The sequence below is a fragment of the Takifugu flavidus genome, chromosome 13 (genome assembly GCF_003711565.1).
Source record: "Takifugu flavidus isolate HTHZ2018 chromosome 13, ASM371156v2, whole genome shotgun sequence".
NCBI lineage: Eukaryota > Metazoa > Chordata > Actinopteri > Tetraodontiformes > Tetraodontidae > Takifugu > Takifugu flavidus.
Window position 1 is genome coordinate 2895750 of NC_079532.1, and position 22618 is coordinate 2918367.

At 44.4% G+C, this 22618-nt stretch overlaps 1 protein-coding gene and 1 long non-coding RNA gene across 6 annotated transcripts in view; one reads left to right on the top strand and one right to left on the bottom strand.

Moving 5' to 3' along the window:
* The window catches only part of brsk2a (BR serine/threonine kinase 2a), a 119975-nt gene that overhangs the window by 28153 nt on the left and 69204 nt on the right, over positions 1–22618 (top strand). The gene's annotated exons all lie outside the window — the stretch shown is intronic.
* On the bottom strand, positions 10790–13650 carry LOC130535706 (uncharacterized). Its single transcript, XR_008953194.1, has 3 exons — positions 13284–13650; positions 11867–11971; positions 10790–11337 (listed from the first exon to the last, which is right to left on the bottom strand). It is a non-coding gene; the product is annotated as an uncharacterized LOC130535706 (long non-coding RNA).

Below are 22618 nucleotides of genomic sequence, written 5' to 3' on the forward strand. Positions count from 1 at the left end.
GTGACAGTGTGTGTTTGTGGGGGGGATGGATGGAGAGCTGCAGCATTTCTTATCCCATTCAATTCAATTAGATGGGATGTATTGACGTGTGTGGAATACCACCTGCTTGCGTATGCAAAGCACACAGCGAGGGGGCTTCACTTGTCAGCCATACCCCCTAAACTGAACCCTCCCTTATGATTAGCACATATTGCCAGTAGGCGGCTAACAATAGAGAAGAATCTTCTCACTTCTCAGGTGTTTTTGGTTGGAAGAGCCGTATCGATTCATATTCATTTCACGCCATTTCCCTTTGTCTGTTTTCAGTATTCATGTCCTCCAAAGCCAGCCAGGCTTCCATATTGTTACAAATGTAACGTGATGGGGCTCATTTGCGGGTGGGAAACAAATGATTTCATTGCCATGCCTGGGATAATTTCCTCTAAATTTCCATTCATCTCTCCACAGTTCGGACCGTTTGATTTTCCACGCTCCACGCTCGTCTCATCCCTTCCCTTCTCTGCATCCGCTCCTCATTTGTGTTTACACCCCAAAAGTGTTTATTGTGAGCGTTCCTGCCGCCCAGAGATCTGAGCTGCTTGGCCTCGGTGAGGTGCTGCACACAGAGGCTGGATTTATCCAAGTGTGTGTTCAAAACGACGCCTCCAGCACGTCTTGCGCCGCCTTAATGCTCAGTGGTTTATAAAGAGAAGTGGAAGAGGGGGAATACTGAGGATGGGTGGGGGGAGGAGGGCGCACGTAGAAGCTGGAGAAAGGAGAAAATGATAGAGCGGGTTGGAGCATTAGGACTGAATCAGGAAGTACTCAGGGAAAACTGGATTACTGGTTGTTGTGTAAAGATGCAGCAGTGGGAGACATGGAAGTGCGTTGTGTGCCGCAGCGGAGCTATCGCAGGAGATCAGGGTGGTCTGGTCGCTGGTCTGGACCAATTCTGCCAGTCCTGCTGGGCTTGAACTTCCTGAACTGTAATTCAGTTTTTGTGCATCAACTTTAATTCCATATTCACTATAAAGGGAACTAATATAAAGAGCTTTTGTACTTTAATCTTTTAAGCTACACCTCTACTCCATAATGCGTCTTTTATGGCTGCCATGCCGGGCTATTTAAGACTCTTGTTTCTGGGATTTAGACATTTCTTAATCACTCTATGATCTCGTTCAGGGGCTTACAGATGACTTTCAATCAGTAAGGCTCTGACAGAGTGTAAGAGCAGGTTTTATTTAATATATTAATATGTCTAAAATATATGCAAATCTCCCAAATCAGATCTGTTCTAAAATGATTATTATGAGTTGAGTTGTATCAGTATTATTAAGAGACCTTGTCTTTTTACTTGGGGTGCTTAAATCATTCAAATTGGAGACATTTTTATTAAAAGTCTTTTAATTTATTTTTTAAAAATATGTCTAATATTGATACTTAAATCAATGGAGCCACATTTTGCAAAAGCATGCTTATTTAATATCCAAATGACAGTCTGTTAGCAGTGTATGTGTGTTTAATAATGCTCCATTTTGCTGAAGCTTAGCTTAGCTGGCCCAGCCATTTGTCATTTGTTAAAAGTTAATTGCTTACAGTAGGGACGGGGGGTTCCCCGGCTGCAGAATGAGTCACATCACATCGTGTTGTAAATGTCAGGACCATGGCCGTTACAAAGGGGCAAAATGAAAAAGCTTTTATTTTATGTTTTGGGGGGGAGGGGGGGCAGAGAGGGGATCTAATCCTGAGCTGGATTTCCTCTTCTCACTCATTGCTGTTTCCCCAGACAGATTACAGGGCTTTGAAGGCGCCCTCTGCAGAAACAGATTGGTTAATGGGGTCCTTTCTGTGGTATGCAGGGGGGAAGGGGTGTGTGTGGTGGCAATGGGGTATAACCAGTAAAGGAAGATTAGATTTGCTGTGTGTGTGTGTGTGTGTGTGTGTGTGAGAATCTTTGTAAGAACATGTTTCCTTTCTTACCAGATATTCAGTCAAGACAGCTGAGTATCATCTTACATGCGTCTCTTCATTTTTAGGTTTTACCATTCCTGTCCTCCACTGCTCCCTCCACTTTCCCCTCCTCCCACTCCATTGGCCTGTGACGTGGCACACGTATAATCCACTCAGACATGGTCTGATGTTTTGGGTTTATTTTTTCCTGCGCTCACTGCTGAGCGTTGCCACTCACCCACACTATTTTTCACTCCTTTCTAAATTCCTCTCTCTGTATTTTTTAACCGTCTCCAGAGAAAAGGAGGTGGGCGGTGGTGGAGAAGTTTTGGGGGGGCGGAACTGTATGATTGTGCTGTTTCCGCGGCAGCCATCATGTTAATCTGCTGTATGTTTTTCGTCTTTCTTTGCTTGTTCATCAGCGGAGCTGCTAAAGATGACAGGACGATGCCTGCCAGTGTGTTTTTGCTGGAGCACGTGTTGTCAGAGTAATCACGCTTTCTCCATGTCGTATGGTTTTGCAGGTTTAGTATGTTTTAGAGGTGAATGCATGTCCACATGTTCACTGCAGGCATCCACATTTTGCTCACAGTTCGTATTTCCACCCTCTGCCTGTCTTCAAATCTGCACAGCATTTAAGTGTTTTATGTGTCAGGCCCTTTTCAGTCGGTTTTTCATTGGTTTCCTCGTCCGAGATCACATTAGGTTTTGGACCCGTGCAGTACACTGTGCACACTGTTGTCATGCTTTTATCCCATTGCAGTTATTTATTTTTTATTTTTTAATGTTCCATTGCGTTGTGATTCACTGTTGACTGTTGAATGGATCATTGAATTCAGGTCATGCACTTTTTTCACCTCATGATGATGATGAATTCTTTGCTTCTGTGTAAAATCTAAATACCGGTAACAGCTTTACTGAAGCTGCCATACCTCCCAGGCGTGAGAGCACCCACAATGCAACACTGCGTTGATAATCCTGTTGGCTGCTGACAAATCACCAGCATTCTGCAGTGTGCGTCAGAGTGCCGGGACAAGACGCCGCTAAATGCTTTACTACACCTTAAGCTTGTCAGATATGAATGAGTTGAAGGACACAGAATTGAGCTGGGTGCAGATTAGTGTATTGTGTGTGTGTATGTGTGTCAGTGTCCCTGCCCAGTATGTATGTGTGTTGTCTTTAGGGAGCACCTCCTCTCTCTCTCTCTGTCATTAAAATTTGGAGCTCTCACAGAACAATTGAATGTTAATTGTCCCAAATATGGCTCCTTAATCTGTCCTAATTCCATGTGCAGCATTTAAAAGTGAAAACATTCATTTTTCTCTGTTCACTTTTGGTTACAGGTGTGTGAGTGTGTGCGTGCACATGTGCATGTATGGAAAAAAAAAAATTGAAGTGCAGAGGCAACAGAGAGGGTTCAGGGCCCAGGATTTAATTTCCGCTTTGCACTGTGAGATAAGTCAAGCTTAATGAACTGACAGAGAGACAGAGAGAGCAGAGGAGCTGTGAGAGCAGGAAACACAGAAGAGGGGAGTGAAGAGGAGGAGAGAAGGGTGGGAGAGGGAGGAGAAGGTGCGAGTAAGCAATAGTGAACGCAGGGGGTATCCTGGAAGATGTTGGGCTGAAGAGAGATGACAGAGGGGATGAAGGAGTGAGGGAGAAAGTTATGATGGGGGGGGTGTGAGAGAGAGAGAGAGAGTTCAAACATTTTCATTATGTCAGGAGTTAAAATTGATGGTAGATGCAGATAGCAGCTTTTCACACAATCTTCAGGAGTTGATGAACGATTGAATGTTAGATTTTGTGTGTGAGCGCATGTGAGTGTGTGTGTGCTTTTTCTTTTTGCTGACAGCAGCTGGGCACATTATCTGCTGAGTGTGTTGTGTTTTCTGGCTTGCATGGCTGCTTTTCCTGTAAATATGATAAGATTTTTTACCTCTAACATTAATCTAAAAAACAATATCCAGAGCGGGCCACCTCATTGGTTCTGGATTCAATTCCTCGGTTCTTCCTATGTGGACGTATTGCATGTTCTCACTGTGTGGGCTTCTCCAGTTTCCTCCAAAAACGCACACAAACATGCATTAGGTTGATTGGAGTCTCAGAATTGTGACTGAGGGTTTGAGGGTTTAAGTGTGTGTCTGTGTGTGTGTTCTGGGATGTGTTGGAGTGGTGAAGTGGAGGTTAAATGGATGACATTCGGATGTTAAATACGGCCAGAGGAGCTGACACACTCCTAATCTACACTCCACACTCCTTGCAGCTAGACAGACGACACAGCCAGTATTGTATGGACCTACAGCCAATCAGTGTTGTTGACAGACAGGGGGAAAATATTCCCACACCGGAAGAAAGAGAGTGACCAAATGATGCTTGGTAAGGTTGGTGTTTTGAAATATATCTTCAATATCATAAAATATCTAGCCGGACCTCACCAGTATTAAATGTTGAATTTCCCTTAGAGGAAACTTGTGTTTGACTGAATTAACAGGTGATAGATTATCGGATTTATTGTTCCCAGTTTGCCAGCTTTTGTCAGATATGGTGGGGGGGGGGGGCGGGGGCGATGCAGATGTAGATGAAGATGCACGTGATGCACGTGCAGCCATGTGCTGATGTTTGTCACTGTCCGTGGTGCTGAAAGAATCATGCCCTCCTTTTCCTTCCACTTCTGCTCCTTCCCGTCTTTAGGACAAGTCTTCTGCCGTATTGACGTTGCTTCACATTATTTCAAGGTGCCAATAAATCCTCCCTTTATTAGACCCCCCTTTATTGATCCATTTCTCTCTCACCACACATCTTTTAGTCTGTCTGGCCACTGCTTTTTAATCCCTCCCTTTTTTCCATTCACGGGGAAATGTCAGGTTCTATCTCTGCTCTGAGTCTTTGAGTGCTACAGAGGGAAGGAGAACAAGGGATAAGGCTTCTGGGAGAGGATTCATGCAAATAAAACGATTTACATTTTAACGGTTATGGACTTGGGTCAACAGTGTCAATATACCGTGCATGGAAGCTGATTTTTGCTTGCATTTGTGAACGAATGATCTCCTCTGCGTGTCCTGATACCGACACTGTGATGTCCAACACACACGGCTACGTATGTGAAAATGCTAAACAGGTGGGAGATAAGCTTGAGTGATTTGCTGGGTGCGTTGGTGTGATGCTGCGTGTTCTGCTGTGTGCGTGTGTGTGATGTTAATCAGGCTGTCATGATAGGAAAGAGTCCTACAGGGAAGCTCCTGTAGTGTGTGGGGTTCTCCCCAGGACACTCGAAGAACAAGCTGAATTTACAGGCAGTAGTCTCAGTCCTTGTTTTTCCATTCTATGATCGGTGTGTGTCAGGTTCAAGCATCCTGAAAAGAACTTCCTGTGGACTCCTCTTTTTGTAGCTGGTTGCTGCTGTTGTGGTATAGCAGTGATCGGCAATTCATTTGGTACCTAAACGCCCCCTTAAAATTCTTAATACTGGATTTCTTAAGATCCCAATCAGGCTCCAAGATGGCTCCTAATTCTTCCTCAAGAATGCAATAAACGCCGAGGTCAGACGGCTCTGTATGTGTGATTATAGCAATATCTTTTCCTTCCTCTCTACACACAGACACAAACAGCCACACACATGCATTATTAATAAAGGTGGACTGAGCAAATGGGAAAAATATAAACGTCAAATGGTGAAAAGAAAAACATGGAGAAATATAGTTTTCTTACTGCAGAACTGAAAATATGAAACGGGAAGATATCAGTAGTATGTCTTGGGTATTGTATCCTCAGAACGTTTCTTTTCAGTCCTGCATGTCCTCCTGTGTATATGCGAGTGATAAGAGAGAGCATACCCTGCGGCTGTAAAGGCCAGCGAACCTTTGGTATTTGCATTATTAGATGTCCACTTGTATCTACTTTACAGCTGTCAGCTTTGTACGGTAGAGGGCAGATGCTGGCATTTCTCACTGCCCAGTTAGCCTCAAGCCCACCTATTTTCCAGACTTTCTCTCTCCAGGGCTGCGTTCATGAGCTGCCCATTTTTTGGGATTTTCTTTTACTAGCGGTTTTGCAATTACAAAAGATTTGAGTTCAATGGCATAAATTTGCTCCAATGGAAAGCGGGACGGCACAATCCAGTGAATTTGCCATTATTAAGCATTGATATTTAAACTGTGGCTCCACTAAACTCTTAAACTGGACCAAACTGGAAGGAAAAGCAGTATTAGAACATAAACATGCAATTACAATGGCATTCCCTTTGACTTTGACTTTTCTTGTATTGATAATAAACACCTTATAGATGAACAGAACGTGTCAGTTTGGGTTAGATAAAATTGAATAATGATTTAATATTAAAGATTTGGGCTTTCCCCCCCTATTTTATGACATCTGTCAAGCGTGACTCGCTTTAATCTTCCGGGACTACGATGTTTGTCACAGTTCATGCTGAAGACATGGTACTACTGATCACAGGGGACCGCTGCTTGTTACGTTGACAGACTCCTGGAGCAGCTGGCCCCGCAACATATGGCACAGGGACAACAGAGAACAGTCGGAGAGTTGGCGAGACAGACTGGAGGATGGAATTCAGCCACAGTGATCAGCAGAGAAGAGAGCCAGGTTCAATAATATCATTATAGCATGGCCATTCTCCCGCAGCAGTGGACAGCAGAACAAGTTAAGCTGATGGGATGTGATGGCTGACCTTCTCATCAGTTAGCACAGTTTAGACACACATTCATCCACATGCAGTTAATACGGCCGTAGTCCTTTAATAGTTACATGGTGAAATGAAATTTCCCTCTTGCAAGCATTTGTAAGGAGATGCCCATAGTGTGTCTATTAATATGACGGAAAGGTCACCGCAGTATCTTGTCACAAATTATTTTTAAGATGTGTGTGTGTGTGTGTGTGTGTGTGTGTGTGTATGTGCCCCCATAGCTTTATCCTCTTTTTACCCCTTTACAGTGTCACATGGTAAAAGACATCATTTTTAACAGATATAGATGAAGCCAGTATAGCGAGACTGGGACAGCTGAGGAGGAATCCCATTTACAGTATTATTAATTGTGAGTCATAGAAGCTTGTTTGGCTCTATACATTATTGAGGTCCAGGTCTGCCCAGGGGCATTTAGGCTGAAGTGGCACCGGGCTTAATGCATTGAGACCATGACTGTCTTGAGGTGTCGAGTTAGCATCTATAGTATCTGAAGCCTGTGTATTGATCCTCAGCAGGCTTTTACATCACCTGCTCACACGCTGTGGGCGAGCAGCATGCTGAAATAATGATCTATTCAACCCCAAAGTTTGATTATAGTGGCTGGATAAAATAGCTATGTTTTTAGAAGTTATCATTTAAAACTGTATATGTGAAGAAAAAGGCTGCGTTTTTATCGATACACCCAAATCGTACTTCGCAGCAGGCAGTTGTTTCTACAAAACAAAACTCCAAACCCCGCTGTTTGCTTCCTGAAGAGCAGCAGCAAAAGCAAAAGTAAGCTCCTGCAGCATTAATTAGCTGTATCCAGACGGAAAGCAGAATGGATAACAATGAATGATTATACACAAAGTTCTTAAATAGAAAAATGGCCCACCAGGTCAACTTTCAGGTACACGATGCACCAGTGATGCATTTTTACCAGGTATCAAAGCCCAGCATAGAAAATGTTGGAACTATTTCTCTTTCTGTTGTTTCATCCAGTTTCCCCTTGGGAATCTGTTTGCTTTACATAACTCGCTATACTAGTAAACGCTGTTTTTTTTCTCTCAGATTTGCAGATGTCGTGTCTTTGTAGTCATAATAGGACGCTGCCAAGAAAAATACAGATTAAAGAAAAGTAGATAATGAATATTTTCCTTCATTTAACACAAGCTTGATATAAATGCATTCAGTCAACAATTGTAAACACTTTCCTTTTTGGTAGAAGTATGGTAAATTAGACATTATTGGCCTCCCTGACTGTCAGAAGAAGCTGAATGCAGTACACTTCTGTGCCTGCCAGCTCTGTTCTGTGTTCCACTCATGCTGAGTTCACATCCTATCAGCTTCAGATGCAGTGAACTGCTAACCTGTGTAAAAAGAATCTGTCGTATTTACTGCGCGAGACCACCTCTCTGCCATTCATAGCATGCAGTCTAATGATTATTGCAGCAGAGATCTAATCTAATATTAGTCCTGTCTTCTGGCCCACGTTAGTTTGCGCTGTCACATCAGGCATAGGCCTGAAAAACAGATAACGCTTCCACAGACAAGCTGATATTTGTGCTTCCAGGATTCTTAATGTGTTTACCGGTGCATAAATGATCTTATATTTTATCTGTATTCAGTCGCTGCTTTTCACTCACGCGGGTGTGCGGAGCTGTGGGACTGTGCAGCTTAAGAAAGTGTGAAGGTCTGCACGGGAGGGTGATCCTCTCATCTCAGTGTCAGGTCCTGACAACAGGAAGAGCCGGTATCACTCTGCATTTACATTGATCCTTATTAGGCCTGGAGATTAATCCCATCACCAGTTTGAGTCGCAGTGGCTATGGCAGCTCTTAGAATTTCATCGTATGCTCCCCCGTATAACACACGCGCACACACACCCACACACACTTGAAGTCATGCTTCAGTGTTAATCTAGGACAAAACCACCAGGAGACGTCCCTGACTGAAGCTCTTTTGTATGTAGAATTTTAAATTTAAGCATTCGGCTCAACTTGTTGTATGTTTGGCCTGAAACGTCTCAGCACCCCCCCACCCCCCAGCCCCCAACAGTAATTGTCTTTTTAATTGGCAAAAGTTCCCGTTAAAAGATTCACTTCCTTCAGAAATAGCAGTTGTCACTGACCAATTCGACCAGTCGCGCCTCTCCATCCATTCAGAGGACGCCTGTGCAGCTGATTGTGATGGGATGGAGGGAGGTCTCCAGGGTAACGGGACAGGTCATGCGGCGTTGGCATGTCGTACTGATTCCAATTATATTATAGGCTGTTTGTTTCCTAACCCTTTCAGGTGGGGTGTCACCTTGGCAACTAGCCAGTAGTGTGACGCGTACAACAGTATCATCGAGGGTGTGTGTTTGTGTGTTTGTGTGTGTGTTTGATGCCTTTAGTGGTGCCTGTATTTGCATGAGTCACGCAGAAAAGCAGCATGGAGGCAAAACAGTGAAGGTGGAGAAGCCGTCTGGAGCACACAGCACATCATTTCTGACCTTACACATTAAGATTCTGATGCACTCTGCAGCATAAGAGGCTTTAAAAGTAAGATGACTGGTTTTTAAAAAGGTTCAGAGTGCCTTTAACATATCTGCTGGTGCCATATTGTCTGTAATGTCCCTGTGAATATGGATGGACCCTCTACGTATACTGCGCATATTGCAAATAAATGTGCATGTGACTGCTGCTGGGGTGTTATCTGTTTCGGCCTGTGAGAACACCTTTCAGCACTGATAATATACGGTTTACTTTCTCTTCCCTATAGAGACGAGATAATGAAAACTCTGGGATGGCGGATGCATATATGCCTTTTAATCATGGGCGCGGGGGGTGTATTTTCCAGGTGTTCTGAGTTGTGTATTCAACAGAGAGCAGAGTGATTGAAATCAGGGTGTGCTTCTGTTCTGATACAGACAAAGAGCTCCAAAGCACAGACCAGAGTATAGATAGGGAGAGAGGGAAATCATGAGGGGAGTAAAGGAGCAGGCACAGCAGGGGGAGAGCATGGGAGAGATACGGATCAGGACCTGGAAGCTGTTCCCTCGTGTCCTGTCATAGATGAGAGCTTGGGTGATAAGGAGAAAGAGAAAAGGATGGAGAGAGGGGACAGCGTGGAAACATCGAGGTGAGGAGAGGGCAGCGTAAGGGATTTTTCCCACTTGTTCTCAAACGGAGCCGGGTCTGAGGGGATCAGTGCCAGCGAGAAATGTCACAGTTACTACAGCGTAAAATGGAGCCCACCAAAGTTCACCAGAGACACAGCAGGTTCAAATGTTGTTCTTTAGAATTTTTGTCTACGTTCCTGCAGATTCCCTAGCGTGCTGGGACTGTATTCTCGAGCGCCGGCCGTGAAAACGGTGACATTTACCAGCAAAAACGCTCCACCGCATCGCGTTTTACCGTCTCCGTGTTTTCCACAGCTCGCGTCAAAATATGAGAACTGACAGAAGTTACACTTTACGCAACCATGGAATGTAGCCGCGCTTTTGTCAATCTCTTTGGTCGGCTTGATCAAGTCTCGCTTTAACGCTTGATGTGGCGGTGCGGCTGAAGTGTGTGACATCTGGTATTACACCTTTCCCTGGTGTGAAATCAGCCATTCTGTTGCCCTGGGATGCATGACGTTGACGCCTGTTTCATGTAAGCTTGTGGAAATATAGCTGTGATTGATTGTCCAGTGACAAACCAGAGCATCCATCCATCCATCCATCCATCCATCCATCCATCCATCCATCCATCCATCCATCCATCCATCTGTGCATCCGTATGAAAACATGCTGCGCAAAATAAATGTTTTAATATTAAAAGTGCAGGAAATGACATTGACACGTTTGAAATTATGTTAGAACTTAGAAAAAGCCTAAATATGTTAATTTCAATGCAAAACTGTTAAACCCTGACAAATACTTCCTAAGTCCTTGTAAGGTTCTTATAGGAATATTATATGCAGCTTGAAGTGATAGTCTAAGACTCTAAGTGAACAAATGTCTGTGGAGTAATTTCTCTAAATATTTAAGGCTTTGTTAATGTGAAATACACTCAATCATCATCAGCTTAGAAAGTTTATTCCGACAGAACAAATTCAAAGTACATCTGTAGAAATGGTTCGGCAGAGATGCAGCTCGTGGTTGAACTTTATAACTTTGAGGCCAGTTGCTTCCTCTGTCCCGGTGCCATTTTCCAGACAGTGCTATCGTTTTTCTCATCACGCCTGCAGTTGCAATTCCAAAGCTGCCCAGTTGTTCCCTTAATCCATACACTTTCTTGGATTCGGGTCCAAACGAATCTTTGCAGAGGCCGATGGATGTGTTTGATGAGCGTAAGCGGGAAATTTCTGTCGCGAATCCTGTAGTTTTCTGTGGATAAAATGTGTGCATGTTGTGTGATGGTTTCATATCCTCTTCAAATAACCTTTCTGTCCCCAACCAACGGCCGCTGATTGCTCCATTTATAATGCAGCATTTTGTAGAAACGAATGTGTCAAACGTGGATCAGCCATTGATGGAAACCACGTTCGTATGCACTCGCGCTCTTGTGGAAAGAAGACGTGTTGCTGGGCATCACCCTGACGCCTCTTCCTCACCATTATTCCCGGTCCGTTGCCCGGGAGACTGATGGCATGCCGCTGCAGGTGAGTGCAGAGGTGGGTTTCAAAGCCTCTCTGCCTCACGATGAAACTGGAGGTGTGGGAGCCACGAGGTGAAGAGGATTCTCTTATAGAAACAGGCGCTAAAAATAAAGACAATGATGACACCAGAGGCTGGATTACATATGTTTGTTTTTTTTTAGCTTATTGTCATAGAGTTGTTTTTTTTTGACAGTGAATCACCTGCAGGAGTCCCTCTCCCCTCCCTGGTCCCTCTGTATCAGTGTGTGATTATGTTACTATGCAAAAGTCTCCTACCAGAATGTTCATTGGTGGAGCTCATCTTTGGCTGATATTACATAACGGCTCCGCTATCATCTCTGCTCTGACTCGGAGTGTAATATAAATATGGATAAGTGGGAGCAGGAGACTCTTCTGAGCACTTTTGCAGAGTTCCGAACTGTTTTCTTACATCTCCTGCCGAAGTTAATACAGGCTGTTTTTAAAAATAAACTTAAAAGAATTCACTGAGCATCCGCACAGGGTCTGAGCTGCCACTCTGATTTTGAATGTGCTTTTAAAAAAATAGGTGAAAAAAAATTGGAAAAACTGCTTTTGTTTTTGCTAGAGTGCAAATTTAGGGCAGAAAGGGGGGGGGGGGATTTCCCTTACCTGAATCGGTTGCTAAGGCATGCCTGACCCGGCTGATTTAAAGGTTTCGGTTGCTAAGGCGTAGATGATGCGATCCGTCTGTTTGGCTGCGATGCCTCTGAGACACTGTTGAAGAGACAGGGAGAGAAAAACAATTGAAAGGAACTGAAGCGAAAGCAAAGGCTTGCTGGAGGATGTATTTGTTATTTTCCTTACATGAGTGTGTTGAGGAGGTGAGGGTTATAAAGCTAAAAGCCTCCGGCTCTGAGGTAAGAAGCCGTAAGGACAGAGGTGCATGTTGCATCAAACAGACCAGCGCTTCAAAGCAGCTGTTTTGGTTGTGCTTTATGGAGGACAGTGACTTCAAACAGATACTAATGTTCTGTACAGGATGTCAAAGCCTGCCGTTTCAAACAGCTGGTGTATATGATGCTGTCCGGCTTTAGTTTTAGCTGTACGCTGGAATTTCAGAGCCAGCAGCGTATAATCTTCTAGTTTGATCTCATGTGTGATCTTATGCTAACCTCATTTGGCTGCTAAAGATACAGGACAAGAGAAAACACATGCAGCCCCTGCACTCTTTCCCACCCCATTCCTTTTCTTGTTGGAGCCTTTGAAAAATAATAGCTGTGCACTGGGAGCGCTATTGATTTGGCATCTCTGTTGGAGTGATTGTATTTTCCTCCAAAATACAGACCAAACAGGGAAGATTTGGCCATGTTTTAGGAGGCCTTTTCTGATCCTATTTTTGCCTTTTTTCCCCCTCCCTCTTGGTGCTGTTTAGCCTCCTTGTCCACTCCTGTCTCTGTTTTTCCCTCATTAGTTCTGCTTTTTTGACTTGTTGATTTTTAGTTTCTCACACGTTTGCACCCTGTTCAACAGCTCTCTGTTGCCGGCTGCCTCTTTTTCTCCACGTCAATTAGAACGCAGGTACCAGCCGAAGCCTTGACACCAATCACGATCGCTCAACTTAACAATACATAATTGTTCTTCCTTTTCACAGATCAGACGGTTACAGGCTGTGAACTCTAGCCCATAAATTGTTTAGTATGCTGAAGCACATCCAGTTGCACATATTAACTTTGTAGCGGAGCAGCATTTTGAGGGTCAGTGGCACTCCGACGAGCCGCTGCTCTACATTTAAGCCAAGTAGCATGTTGAGAGCGTGCAGACAAGTATATGGAGGCAAAAAGACAGGATGCATGGTCAGGAGGTTTAATGCACCACAAAGTTGATGTGCTGAAGTTTGAATAAGAACCTCAACAATTCAATGAATAAATGAATCCAGTAAACCTTCCTGTGTGAATCAGGTTGCTCTGTTAAACGATTTAAATCTAATTTGATGTTTTGGGCAGCCAGTCACCTGAAAGAGTTTGAGTAGATATGAATTAAGATTGCAGCTCACTACCCAACCTCCTTTTTTTGCTGCATTAATTACCTTGTGATGATCTTTATACAGTCAAATCTGACATCCACAGACAGCTGATGGTGTGCAGACGTGTAGATCCCATTTACATACCACATTCAGAAGAGTACATGCCTGCAAGAGGGTCTTCTTTCCAAAGATTCTCCTCCTGCTCTAAAAGCAGCATCCAGCGTCAGCGCTCTGATTAAGTTGCATAAGAGAAAAGAGGAAATTTGGCCTCATTTATTTCCCCCAGGAGACAAAAAGAAGTGCAGCGATGTTGAGAGAGCAGCGGGAACAGAAAACAAGACGTCCTTGCGGTCACATTGCAGTACTTCTGAACGTGTTTGTCATTCAGTTGCTTCGAGGGAGAAACGCTTTAAGAGCACATGGGAAGAAACGGTCGGCAGGTGGGGAGAAAATGAAGGGGGGGGGGAGAGGAAGGGATGCGGAGAGCCAAATCTCTATAAATAGCATGTGGTCCCTGCAGCCTCATTGTGGCAACTTTTACTGTGGACCTCAGATTAGGCGAAAGGGATTTCACCTGCAGTGTCACCTCAGGCTGCGGCTTTACAGCTGCTGTGTTTCTGTGTGTTTGTGGGGGGGGGGCGATATCCAAGTCATACAACATTGAACACTGACACAATAAAGCATTTTCACAATGGAGTATCAACTGCCTTTTGTCCCCTGAGGGGAGTGCACGCAGCACCTGTTGTCTACCTCGCCACCGGTGCTGTGTTTACCCCCCTCTGCAGCTGTGTGGGAGGGGCCACTCACTGTATATTCCAGAAGAAACCAGCATGTTGGCTGCTTACAGCTGCATGATGGCATGTAGACACATTTACAGACAGAGGGAATCTGGGACCTGGAATCTGTGGTGACGATCCAGAGCTGCACATCAACAAAACGGAGGGATTCGTGTGTTCTGCTCTGCCCACGTGTGCTGTTGTTTTACTGCACGAAATGCAGACGAGTTGATCGATTTACAGATTTCACGCAGCTGCTAAGGAAGCCTTCCATAGATCACCGGGGTTATCCTTTCCTGAAAGACTTACATTTACACCAGAACGTCTGACATCCAAAGTGGGTCACGGAGTTTTAAAGAACTTTATATTTGACAGACAGCCGGGGGATGTGTCATGAAAGATGTCGCTGATGACGTGCCTGTCAGGGTACGGGTGCTCCTGGCTGTTTGAAGCTCAGCCCATGCAAGGGCGCAAAAGTTCTGATGTGTCACACAGTTTTCTGCAGTGTGTTATGAAGATGCCCTTCCAAACAAGTCGAAGTTGGTCCTTAGAAGGCAGCAAAGTCCAGAATATATGCTTTGCTTAAAATTAACGGCTTCATGACTGATAACTTCACCCCATAAAAGTCCATATTGTCGCTAATCTCCTTCAGAGCATTCCATTTCCTACTTCTATTGACACGTTTATAACAGGACAGAACCGATCCCACCCCCTGTTTCAAATGTCCCCTATCAGTCACTGTCTTCCTCCGAGGCGCCATGCGCACCCTTTCAGTCCCTGCACAGAGATTTTTTGCCACACTTGGCAAAGACATCGAAAAGCCTCGTGTTTTTTTTCATGCTCTCTGGGCACAATTCACAAGGTCGGCATGTTGGCCACTTTGCTGAGGCACCTGCTTCCGGAGACAGCAGCAGTGCCTCTGCTGAGCTGTCGACCTTATCATCAACCTCACAGCGCGCCTCTTAGACCACTGCGACTCCGTGAATCTGGTGAGGAGGGTGTAACGACGGGACACGAGTCGTGGGAGTTGCCAGCAGGAGACGGACCGGAGACGCAGAATAGCTTCCCCTGCAGGGTTTGACCGTCCGTCCAACTCACGAGGTAACTTTAAAATGCAAAAGAACTATCAAAGATAGAAGGCAATGATGTAAGTGGTCATGTCTACAGGCCTAGATGAAAGCCCTACCCACAGTGCATAGTTTTATTTAAATACTATAAAAGCTTGGCATTTAAAGGAGTACCGTATTGTCCAGACTATAAGTCGTACTTTTTTTCATAGTTTGTCAGGGGGTGCGACTTGTACTCCGGAGCGACTTATAAATACATTGTTACAGAATTTCACATGTTCGTTATTTTCACACTGACAACCACAAGGGGCGCTCTAGGCGTGTGTACCTGAGGAAGAAGAAGAATCGGTGCTTTGTCTATGGAGTTAGACTTGATTGTTTGGTAAACTTGCTCGGATGTTCTTTATGCTATAGTTATCCGAATAACTGTTAATATGTTATGTTAACAAAGCAGACACGTAATCAGTTCGTTGTGGGTCATGTAGCTGAATTTGTTACGTTAGCATACCGTAACCCTATTGCTAATCCATGCTAATGGTTGCTAATTGCCTTTCAAGATTAAATGTATGTTCTTGGTCTCAGATTTTATCAAATAAATTTTCCCCCAAAATGCGACTTATAGTCCAGTGCGACATATATATCTATTTTTCTTCTTTATTATGCATTTTTTGGCTAGTGCGTCTTAAACTCCGGAGCGACATATAGTCCAGAAAATACGGTATATCAACATTCATACATGCACTGTATACCCATAAAGCTGTGAAGCACAAAAGAGAAAACGCATTCTTTGAAAAATTTGGCATTTACATGCATCAATCCCCGGAAGACTTGGCCAAACCACAGCTTAAATACCACTACAGCAAAGTGGAGATGAGAGAAGCAGCTCACTGCCTAATGAGGTGATGATGGAAGCAGCCATGCCACGTGTGATGAGAGGCAGCAAGAATTCCGAGCTCCTGGATAAATTCGGAATGGTAAATGAGCCTACAAGTGTGCTGGCTTGTGCTGGATTGTCATGCGGCACTGCGAGCGGAAAAAAAGAGAAGTTTTTGTGCCACAGCTTTGATTAAGAATGGATGACCGTGCTTTGCTCTCCTCTCTTTGTCCTTTCATGTTTTCTGTCGGTCTCTTTTTGCATAGCTCTCTCCTTTGCTCTTTCCCCCCTCCTCCTGCTGGTGTTAGAGGCAAGATGGGAGAAGTGAGGAGACAGTGATGGAAAGAAATTGGAGCGGTGGAGTAACAGATGAGTGGCAGCAGAGGGGGGAGAGAGATAATCAGAGGATTGGATCAATTTCTAGCTCGGATAAATATTTGAATTTTAAAGGTGCCTCCGCCGATATGGGGAGGTGGAAGCTCCATCCCAGCCCAGCCCCACCCCCCTCCACCACTCCTGCTTCTCCTCTTAGCCAATCATCTCACCACGCTGCTGTATTTAGGTCACAGCAACGTGTTGCTGCTGCCTCCACTGGCAGAAGCATTGTGCCGTAATCCCCCCCCACCCACCCAAATAAAATAGGCAGGGAGGAGAAGATGAGTGAGGAAGCGGTCGTGACAGAAGCCAGAAACTTTCTCCCCAACAACAGCCCAAGGCGCGCTCAGGATTTTCCTCATTCCTAATGTCTTTGTCCTCTCTGATCTCGCCACCTCTGTGAGCGGTTAGCAGGAGCCTCAGATCAGCGCCGCAGCTTCTATCCCTTTCATTCCTAAGTTGATTTGCATTGTACTCAACGCATCATTGAAACCTGCTCAAAACTACTGCACTTGCATCTGAGAGCCGACTGATGTTTAAGGGGAACACCAGAGCCATTGATTTTCTTTGTCTTTTGTTCTGCTCCCCCTGCTGATATTTAATGGATCATTCACAGAGATACAGACGGGGGGGAGGAAGAGAAGAGCAGCGGCTAGGGAGGCAGATGCAGGACAGACAGAGCGCGGGGGATCCGGCAGACGCAAACACAAACATCTAATTAATGCGTAAAATGACAGTAAATTCCCCAAATGCCAGGAAAAGGCATTACAGGTGCCAGGAAGTGGAAAGCCGCCACTCAGCCGCTCCTAAATCTGAACTTATTCTCTGCCCCACTGACCACTGGGCAGAGCCGGACACTGTCCCTCCAGCCTTCTGCCGCTTCCCCACAGAACCTTTATTGGCTCGATCTTTCACCTCCTCACTTGCTTTTTGTCAGAGGGAAGACTAATGGATTCCCACTTGGTGCCTGAACCCACTCTGCTGTGTGTTTCTCCCGGCCCTCTCAATCACCGGCTGTAGCGGATGCTTTAGCTCGTAGCGCTGTTGGCTTCAGAGGTTGTTGGGCTATTTAATGAGGCCTGGCTGTTTCTTTAGCACTGACACATGAGAGGGCAAAAAAGAAAGAGGAGATGTAACCACGTGACCTATCAGTAGAGGCTAAAAGCTGCATTGAATAATTAACCAGAGCAGTGCGAGAGAGACTGAAGCTGATTCAGCCTCCTGCTTTCATCACCATCCATTCAGACTGGCAGCTGTCAGTTAAATGTTTTGGATTTTTATCAAGGGTCAGGGAGCGGAGGCTCCAGGAACGATGAGGACGTTGACGAGTGCAGCACCAATCACAACTTTACTCACGTTTAGCTCAGCGGGATTTTAAATCTCAGATCATTTCAGTGACTGCATAGCAAAATGAGAAGATTGCATTGAAAATAAGGCAACGTGATACTTAAATCATCAGAAAGTCTCACTCCCAACACTTTTGTTTTGACGTAAACCCAGAACTGACAGCTATTGTTGGAACTATTGGTTCAACCTTTAGCTTAATGCTATAATATGACTATAATATAATAGACTGGCAATATAGAAAGTGAGCCCTTTTTAAATACATATAATATCCTTCCAGAACATGTGGTTGCTCGCAGCTAATAGAGTTGTGATGAAGGAAAGTGCTGGAGCAGCCGTTGAACGATGAGTTAAATTATTGGGAAATGTTTAATTTCACCCTCGGGTCCCTGCGGCTAAATAATTCAAAATAGAAGGAGAAGTGGGACATTGATACCTTCACATCAGCTCGGCGCTCATTTACTACCTCACTAAGTAACATTACTAAATAAATGAGGAACCCCACAATGCAATGCTGTCACCCGAAGGCGCCCCCAAGTGTCTAAAGTGCACCATTTTTTTAACCAGAGCGATGTGGTGGAAGACTTTAGCAAACGTTTGTTTATCAGCGCAGTGGATTTGATTTCTTATAAATATGAATAAGATTACAAGTCATGCAGAGTTCACACTGGTGCGTTGTGTGTGTGTTTTCTGCATCCGTGGGGTGTGTGTGTGTGTGTGAGTGTGTATATATGTTGAGTTTCAAAGTAATGTTTCCCTAAAGGCTCCTTTGTGCAGTTTATTACACATCAGCCGCATAACGACTCCCATTTCTGTCTCTCTTCTCCATTTTTCCTTCTCTCTTCATCCCTCCATTGCCGCTCCCTCACTCGCTGCTCTCAGCACTAACATACCATCCCTGCGCGCTCTCTCTCTCCGCTCTCTTCCTTGCTCGCTCTCCCATACTCTGGTTGCGAATGCGGGACGTGGGGACCACTCCATGGCTTTTTCCTGCGCTGTTGCTATCTGGTGGCGGTGATAATGATGGCAGGAGCGAGGGATGGAGGAATGAAGGGGTGGAGAGATGGAGTACTCTTCTGCGATGGTTGCCAGTGAGTGCATTAAGCAGCCCACCTACACCGCAGAGGGTCTGACGAGGGACATCATCACCCCTCTGTTTCTTGTGCTCACTCCTACACACACACACACACACACACACACGCACGCACGGGCGCAAGCACAGAGGAGATAAACGAGTTTGTGAAGGTTTTTGTTCATTTGTGCTATAAATTACCTTCAGCTTTCTAGCTGCAGACACACAGCGATGCCACAGATTTGCACATTTATGTGAGGGGAAGCCAGACTTCAGGAGCCACAGCAGACGGATGCAGCAGAAAACCACCAGCTGAATTGTTGTCAAGCTCTTACCTAAAGTGCTGGACTCAATTTAAACTTGTTACCAAGTCAGATTTATCTCTGCTTGGCTGCCGAGTCAGCAGTTGAGCTGATGAAGGTGTCCGTAGAGCGTTTGTGTTGACTATGAAAATATCAATTATCAAAGGGATTCCTCTCATGTTTCTTATTTCCCAGGAATGTCTTCCTGCTTTTAGCCTGTCTGTAGTCACAGGCTAGCTAAATGGGGCTATAACAACTGATGCAGGTGAGGTGCAGGATTGGACTGAAATGGGAAGAAGAAAGGGCATTAAAGCCATTTTTAATAATGCAGAAGGAATTTTTGTTACAGTTGTCTTGAGAAATCAATAATTTAATAAACACAAATGCCATTTGAAGCAGTTAATGAGTTACTACATTGGGCGTTTTTCATGTGGTTCGGATTCTCTGGGCTCGATCTGTAATTGCAGCTCTCTGAAATTGTTGACCCTGTTTCTTGACTTGATTGACACATGTTGCTCCCCATGAGGTGAAGTAGATAAATCAAATGGAGTTATTTATCTCCTCATGCAGAAACGGGTGCACATATTTTTAGCTAGGAGCTCAGGCTTTAAAGGTTTTCAAAAACGGTCTTTTCTCAAGGGGAAGACATTTTTAGGTGTGAGTTTATTTTACAAGCTCTTTTTTTGGACCTGCTCCTACCCTTTCACTCTTGTTTTTTTCTTTTTAAGTCTCTCATCGCTGGAGAGCTGCAGCATCACATTGGAAACGCTAACAGTGTAGGATCAAAACTGTGTTTCTAGGTGGAGGATTTGAGGGCAGGATCACATCCGTCCCAATTCAGTTTTACTTTGTCTTAGAGGAGTGGTGCAAAGCAAACACGAGGTTGGTGCAACAATGTCCGTGCTGTTTTTGCTGTCTGTTTTGTTTTGTCTCGTTTGCCTCGCGCTCTGGTCCTCTTTATGTTTTCCTGCAGGCTTTCGCTTATGTTAAAGCAGAAATGTTGCGCAATAAATGAGTCCCGATGTGGCGTAGAAAGCTCAGATTTATCTGCCTTTCTTAATGTGTCAAATTTTCTTATATATTTTTAATAATTGATGTGAAGAAATATTCCTCCATCCTTCAGCAAGTTCTCCTTCGTTCTCTCTTTCAGTCTCCTGGTGCCCCATTAGTTCCAAGTTTCCTGTTCTTTTGCATCACTTACACACACATGCAGAATACAGTATTTCTGTACCAAGTTAAACGGTCATCACCATCATGACTGACTGGAATAAAATGTTCTTTGGAGATGATCTGCATGTTTGCATGTAAATGTGTTCGATCAAACACAGATAGGTGGTTCTGTTAACGGCAGACTTCCTGTTTTTTAACGCCCGCTTGATCCTCAGCATGAACGGCCTGCTGGTCATGAGTATTTCAAAGCCTGAGGAGATTTCGGGAAGAGTCTGGGCTGCCTTCAGACTCCCAAAAGGCCCTTTTAAAGTGAGTTCCACAGCTGAACATGGAAATAAACCCTCCTCGTCAAATCAAAATTTGGCTACGAATCCAACAGCGCTCTTTCCCCCTCTCTCATTCTCATTATGTCCCCACTTTCTACCCTCTACTTTCTATCCCTCCTCATAATATCCTGACCTTCACAGCCTCTCTGCTCACATCCCCTGGCTATGGGAGTTGAATCGGGCTCATTATTGGGCCCTTTAGACCTATTTTGTTGAAAATGTGGCTTTCTGAAAGCTGTTCCTCCCATGAAGGAGGAAACATTCTTCCGCTGTGGTTGGTGGATAGAGTTGCTTCTGACTCACTATAAGTCAATTGAATGATGGGGGAATTCATAATAGGAGTGGACTGATGATAAAAACTGGCTGTGCAGGAGAGGATCTGTGGGGTTCGTCAGGAGAGTTCAGCTATTTATTTTTAACTTTGTGTCCTTTGTTTTTCTCTCTTTAGTGTTTGGTTGCTGGGGAGGTGGGATGGCAAACACACGTTAAATCTCATTTATTACAAAGATCTGACTTCCAGTGATAGAATAATTCTGTAGCCATAATCAGTAAGGCAGCTAATTTATTTTATTGTCATTTTATTGTCGTGTCTGTTACAGTGAAATGATCGTGGTGCGCAGCGCTGCTGTATAATAATAATAATATTATAATCAAGTTTAATGCTGCAGACAGGCTAAGAAAACACATCTGTGCTGCAAACTCCAAACCAACAACATATTATTCCAGTTTTTACCAGTGAAGTACACTCACACAGACGCACCTCAGAGGAGAGATGCTTCACTCTGATTGGCTTTGTGTAATCCTGCACCACAGTCCTCCACAGTCCGCTCAAGGTGAAAGCACTCTTTCATCCTCAGGATGGTGTCAGGGATGACCCGTCCATTCTGCCTCTCTGGCCTTGACGTACTCATCAAAACCTCGTAAACTTGAATGGGTGAATGGACGCTGCATATAGCCAGCGCTTCCAAACATTAGCAGGCATGCACCTGTCAGCCTTACGACTTTGGGGTTCTTCAAAAAGGTTGTCAACCTGTACTTGTAAGAATATTACCAACAGCTCTGTCACAGGCACAGATAACAAAAATCCTGCTCTGTTTTAACTATTATTGCAGTCTTGATACTGAATTATACTGTAGCTGTGGTGGTGGGTTGCTTCACTTCAGTCATATGAAGATTATTGGGTTGACACCAAACCCCAAGATGCTGCGAAGAAACCCTGACATAGCTCGATGTGCACGACGGGTCACCCCCAATCGGTTATTTATTGGGGGGATTGGTGTGTAAATGCTGTTATGGACAATGGTCAAAGTGCTACATGAATTCAGTCCATCAGTGTAACTTTTTGGTGGTGTACTAACAGAGGCATGCATGATTTACTCATGCTACATATTCAACATATTCATTATTTATTATGATCTAACTTGGTAGCGAAGTAGCCCAGATTTGAGTGGTGCAACACTTGGTCTCCTGCAGGATTCCATCAATGACACTATTCCAAATGTAATTATTGCCCCCGCCTGTGTTCTTTATTGTTACAGCTCTGCGGAGCAGCAAGATTATGCATTACATCAATAATGTATATTGGGACATGATTGTATTCTCTGTTATTAGATGGAACTTGTGTAGAGTACACATGATTAAATAGAGGATTTGTTGAAACACTGATGTGCTTTGCACTGCGTTTGCATGGCTTAGACCGTGTGTGCATTCGTGCTTCGCCAGTGTGCACTATCATTTGCATTGGACCCCCCCACCACCACCACTTCCCTCTGTATACATAACTCCCCTCATTGATTCCTGACTGGACTATTTGTCACCCACTTACTCAAGTCAAATTAGAACGCACCGTTCACTGTATCCACAATTCAATCGATTAAAGTGAGGGGGGGGGGGCTCTCCCAAACTAAATGTAATGAATATAATGCTTACTAGAGGAAAAGCTTTCATGGGCTGTGTGTGTTTGTGTGGAATTAATGGGAAATTTCCAGCTTGACAAAGCATGAGTTATCCGTTATATGTGCAGACGGAAGAGTGCTGGGACGCTGAGCTGGTAGGTGTAATTTAAATTAGTGCGAGTCACTGCTCCCTCACC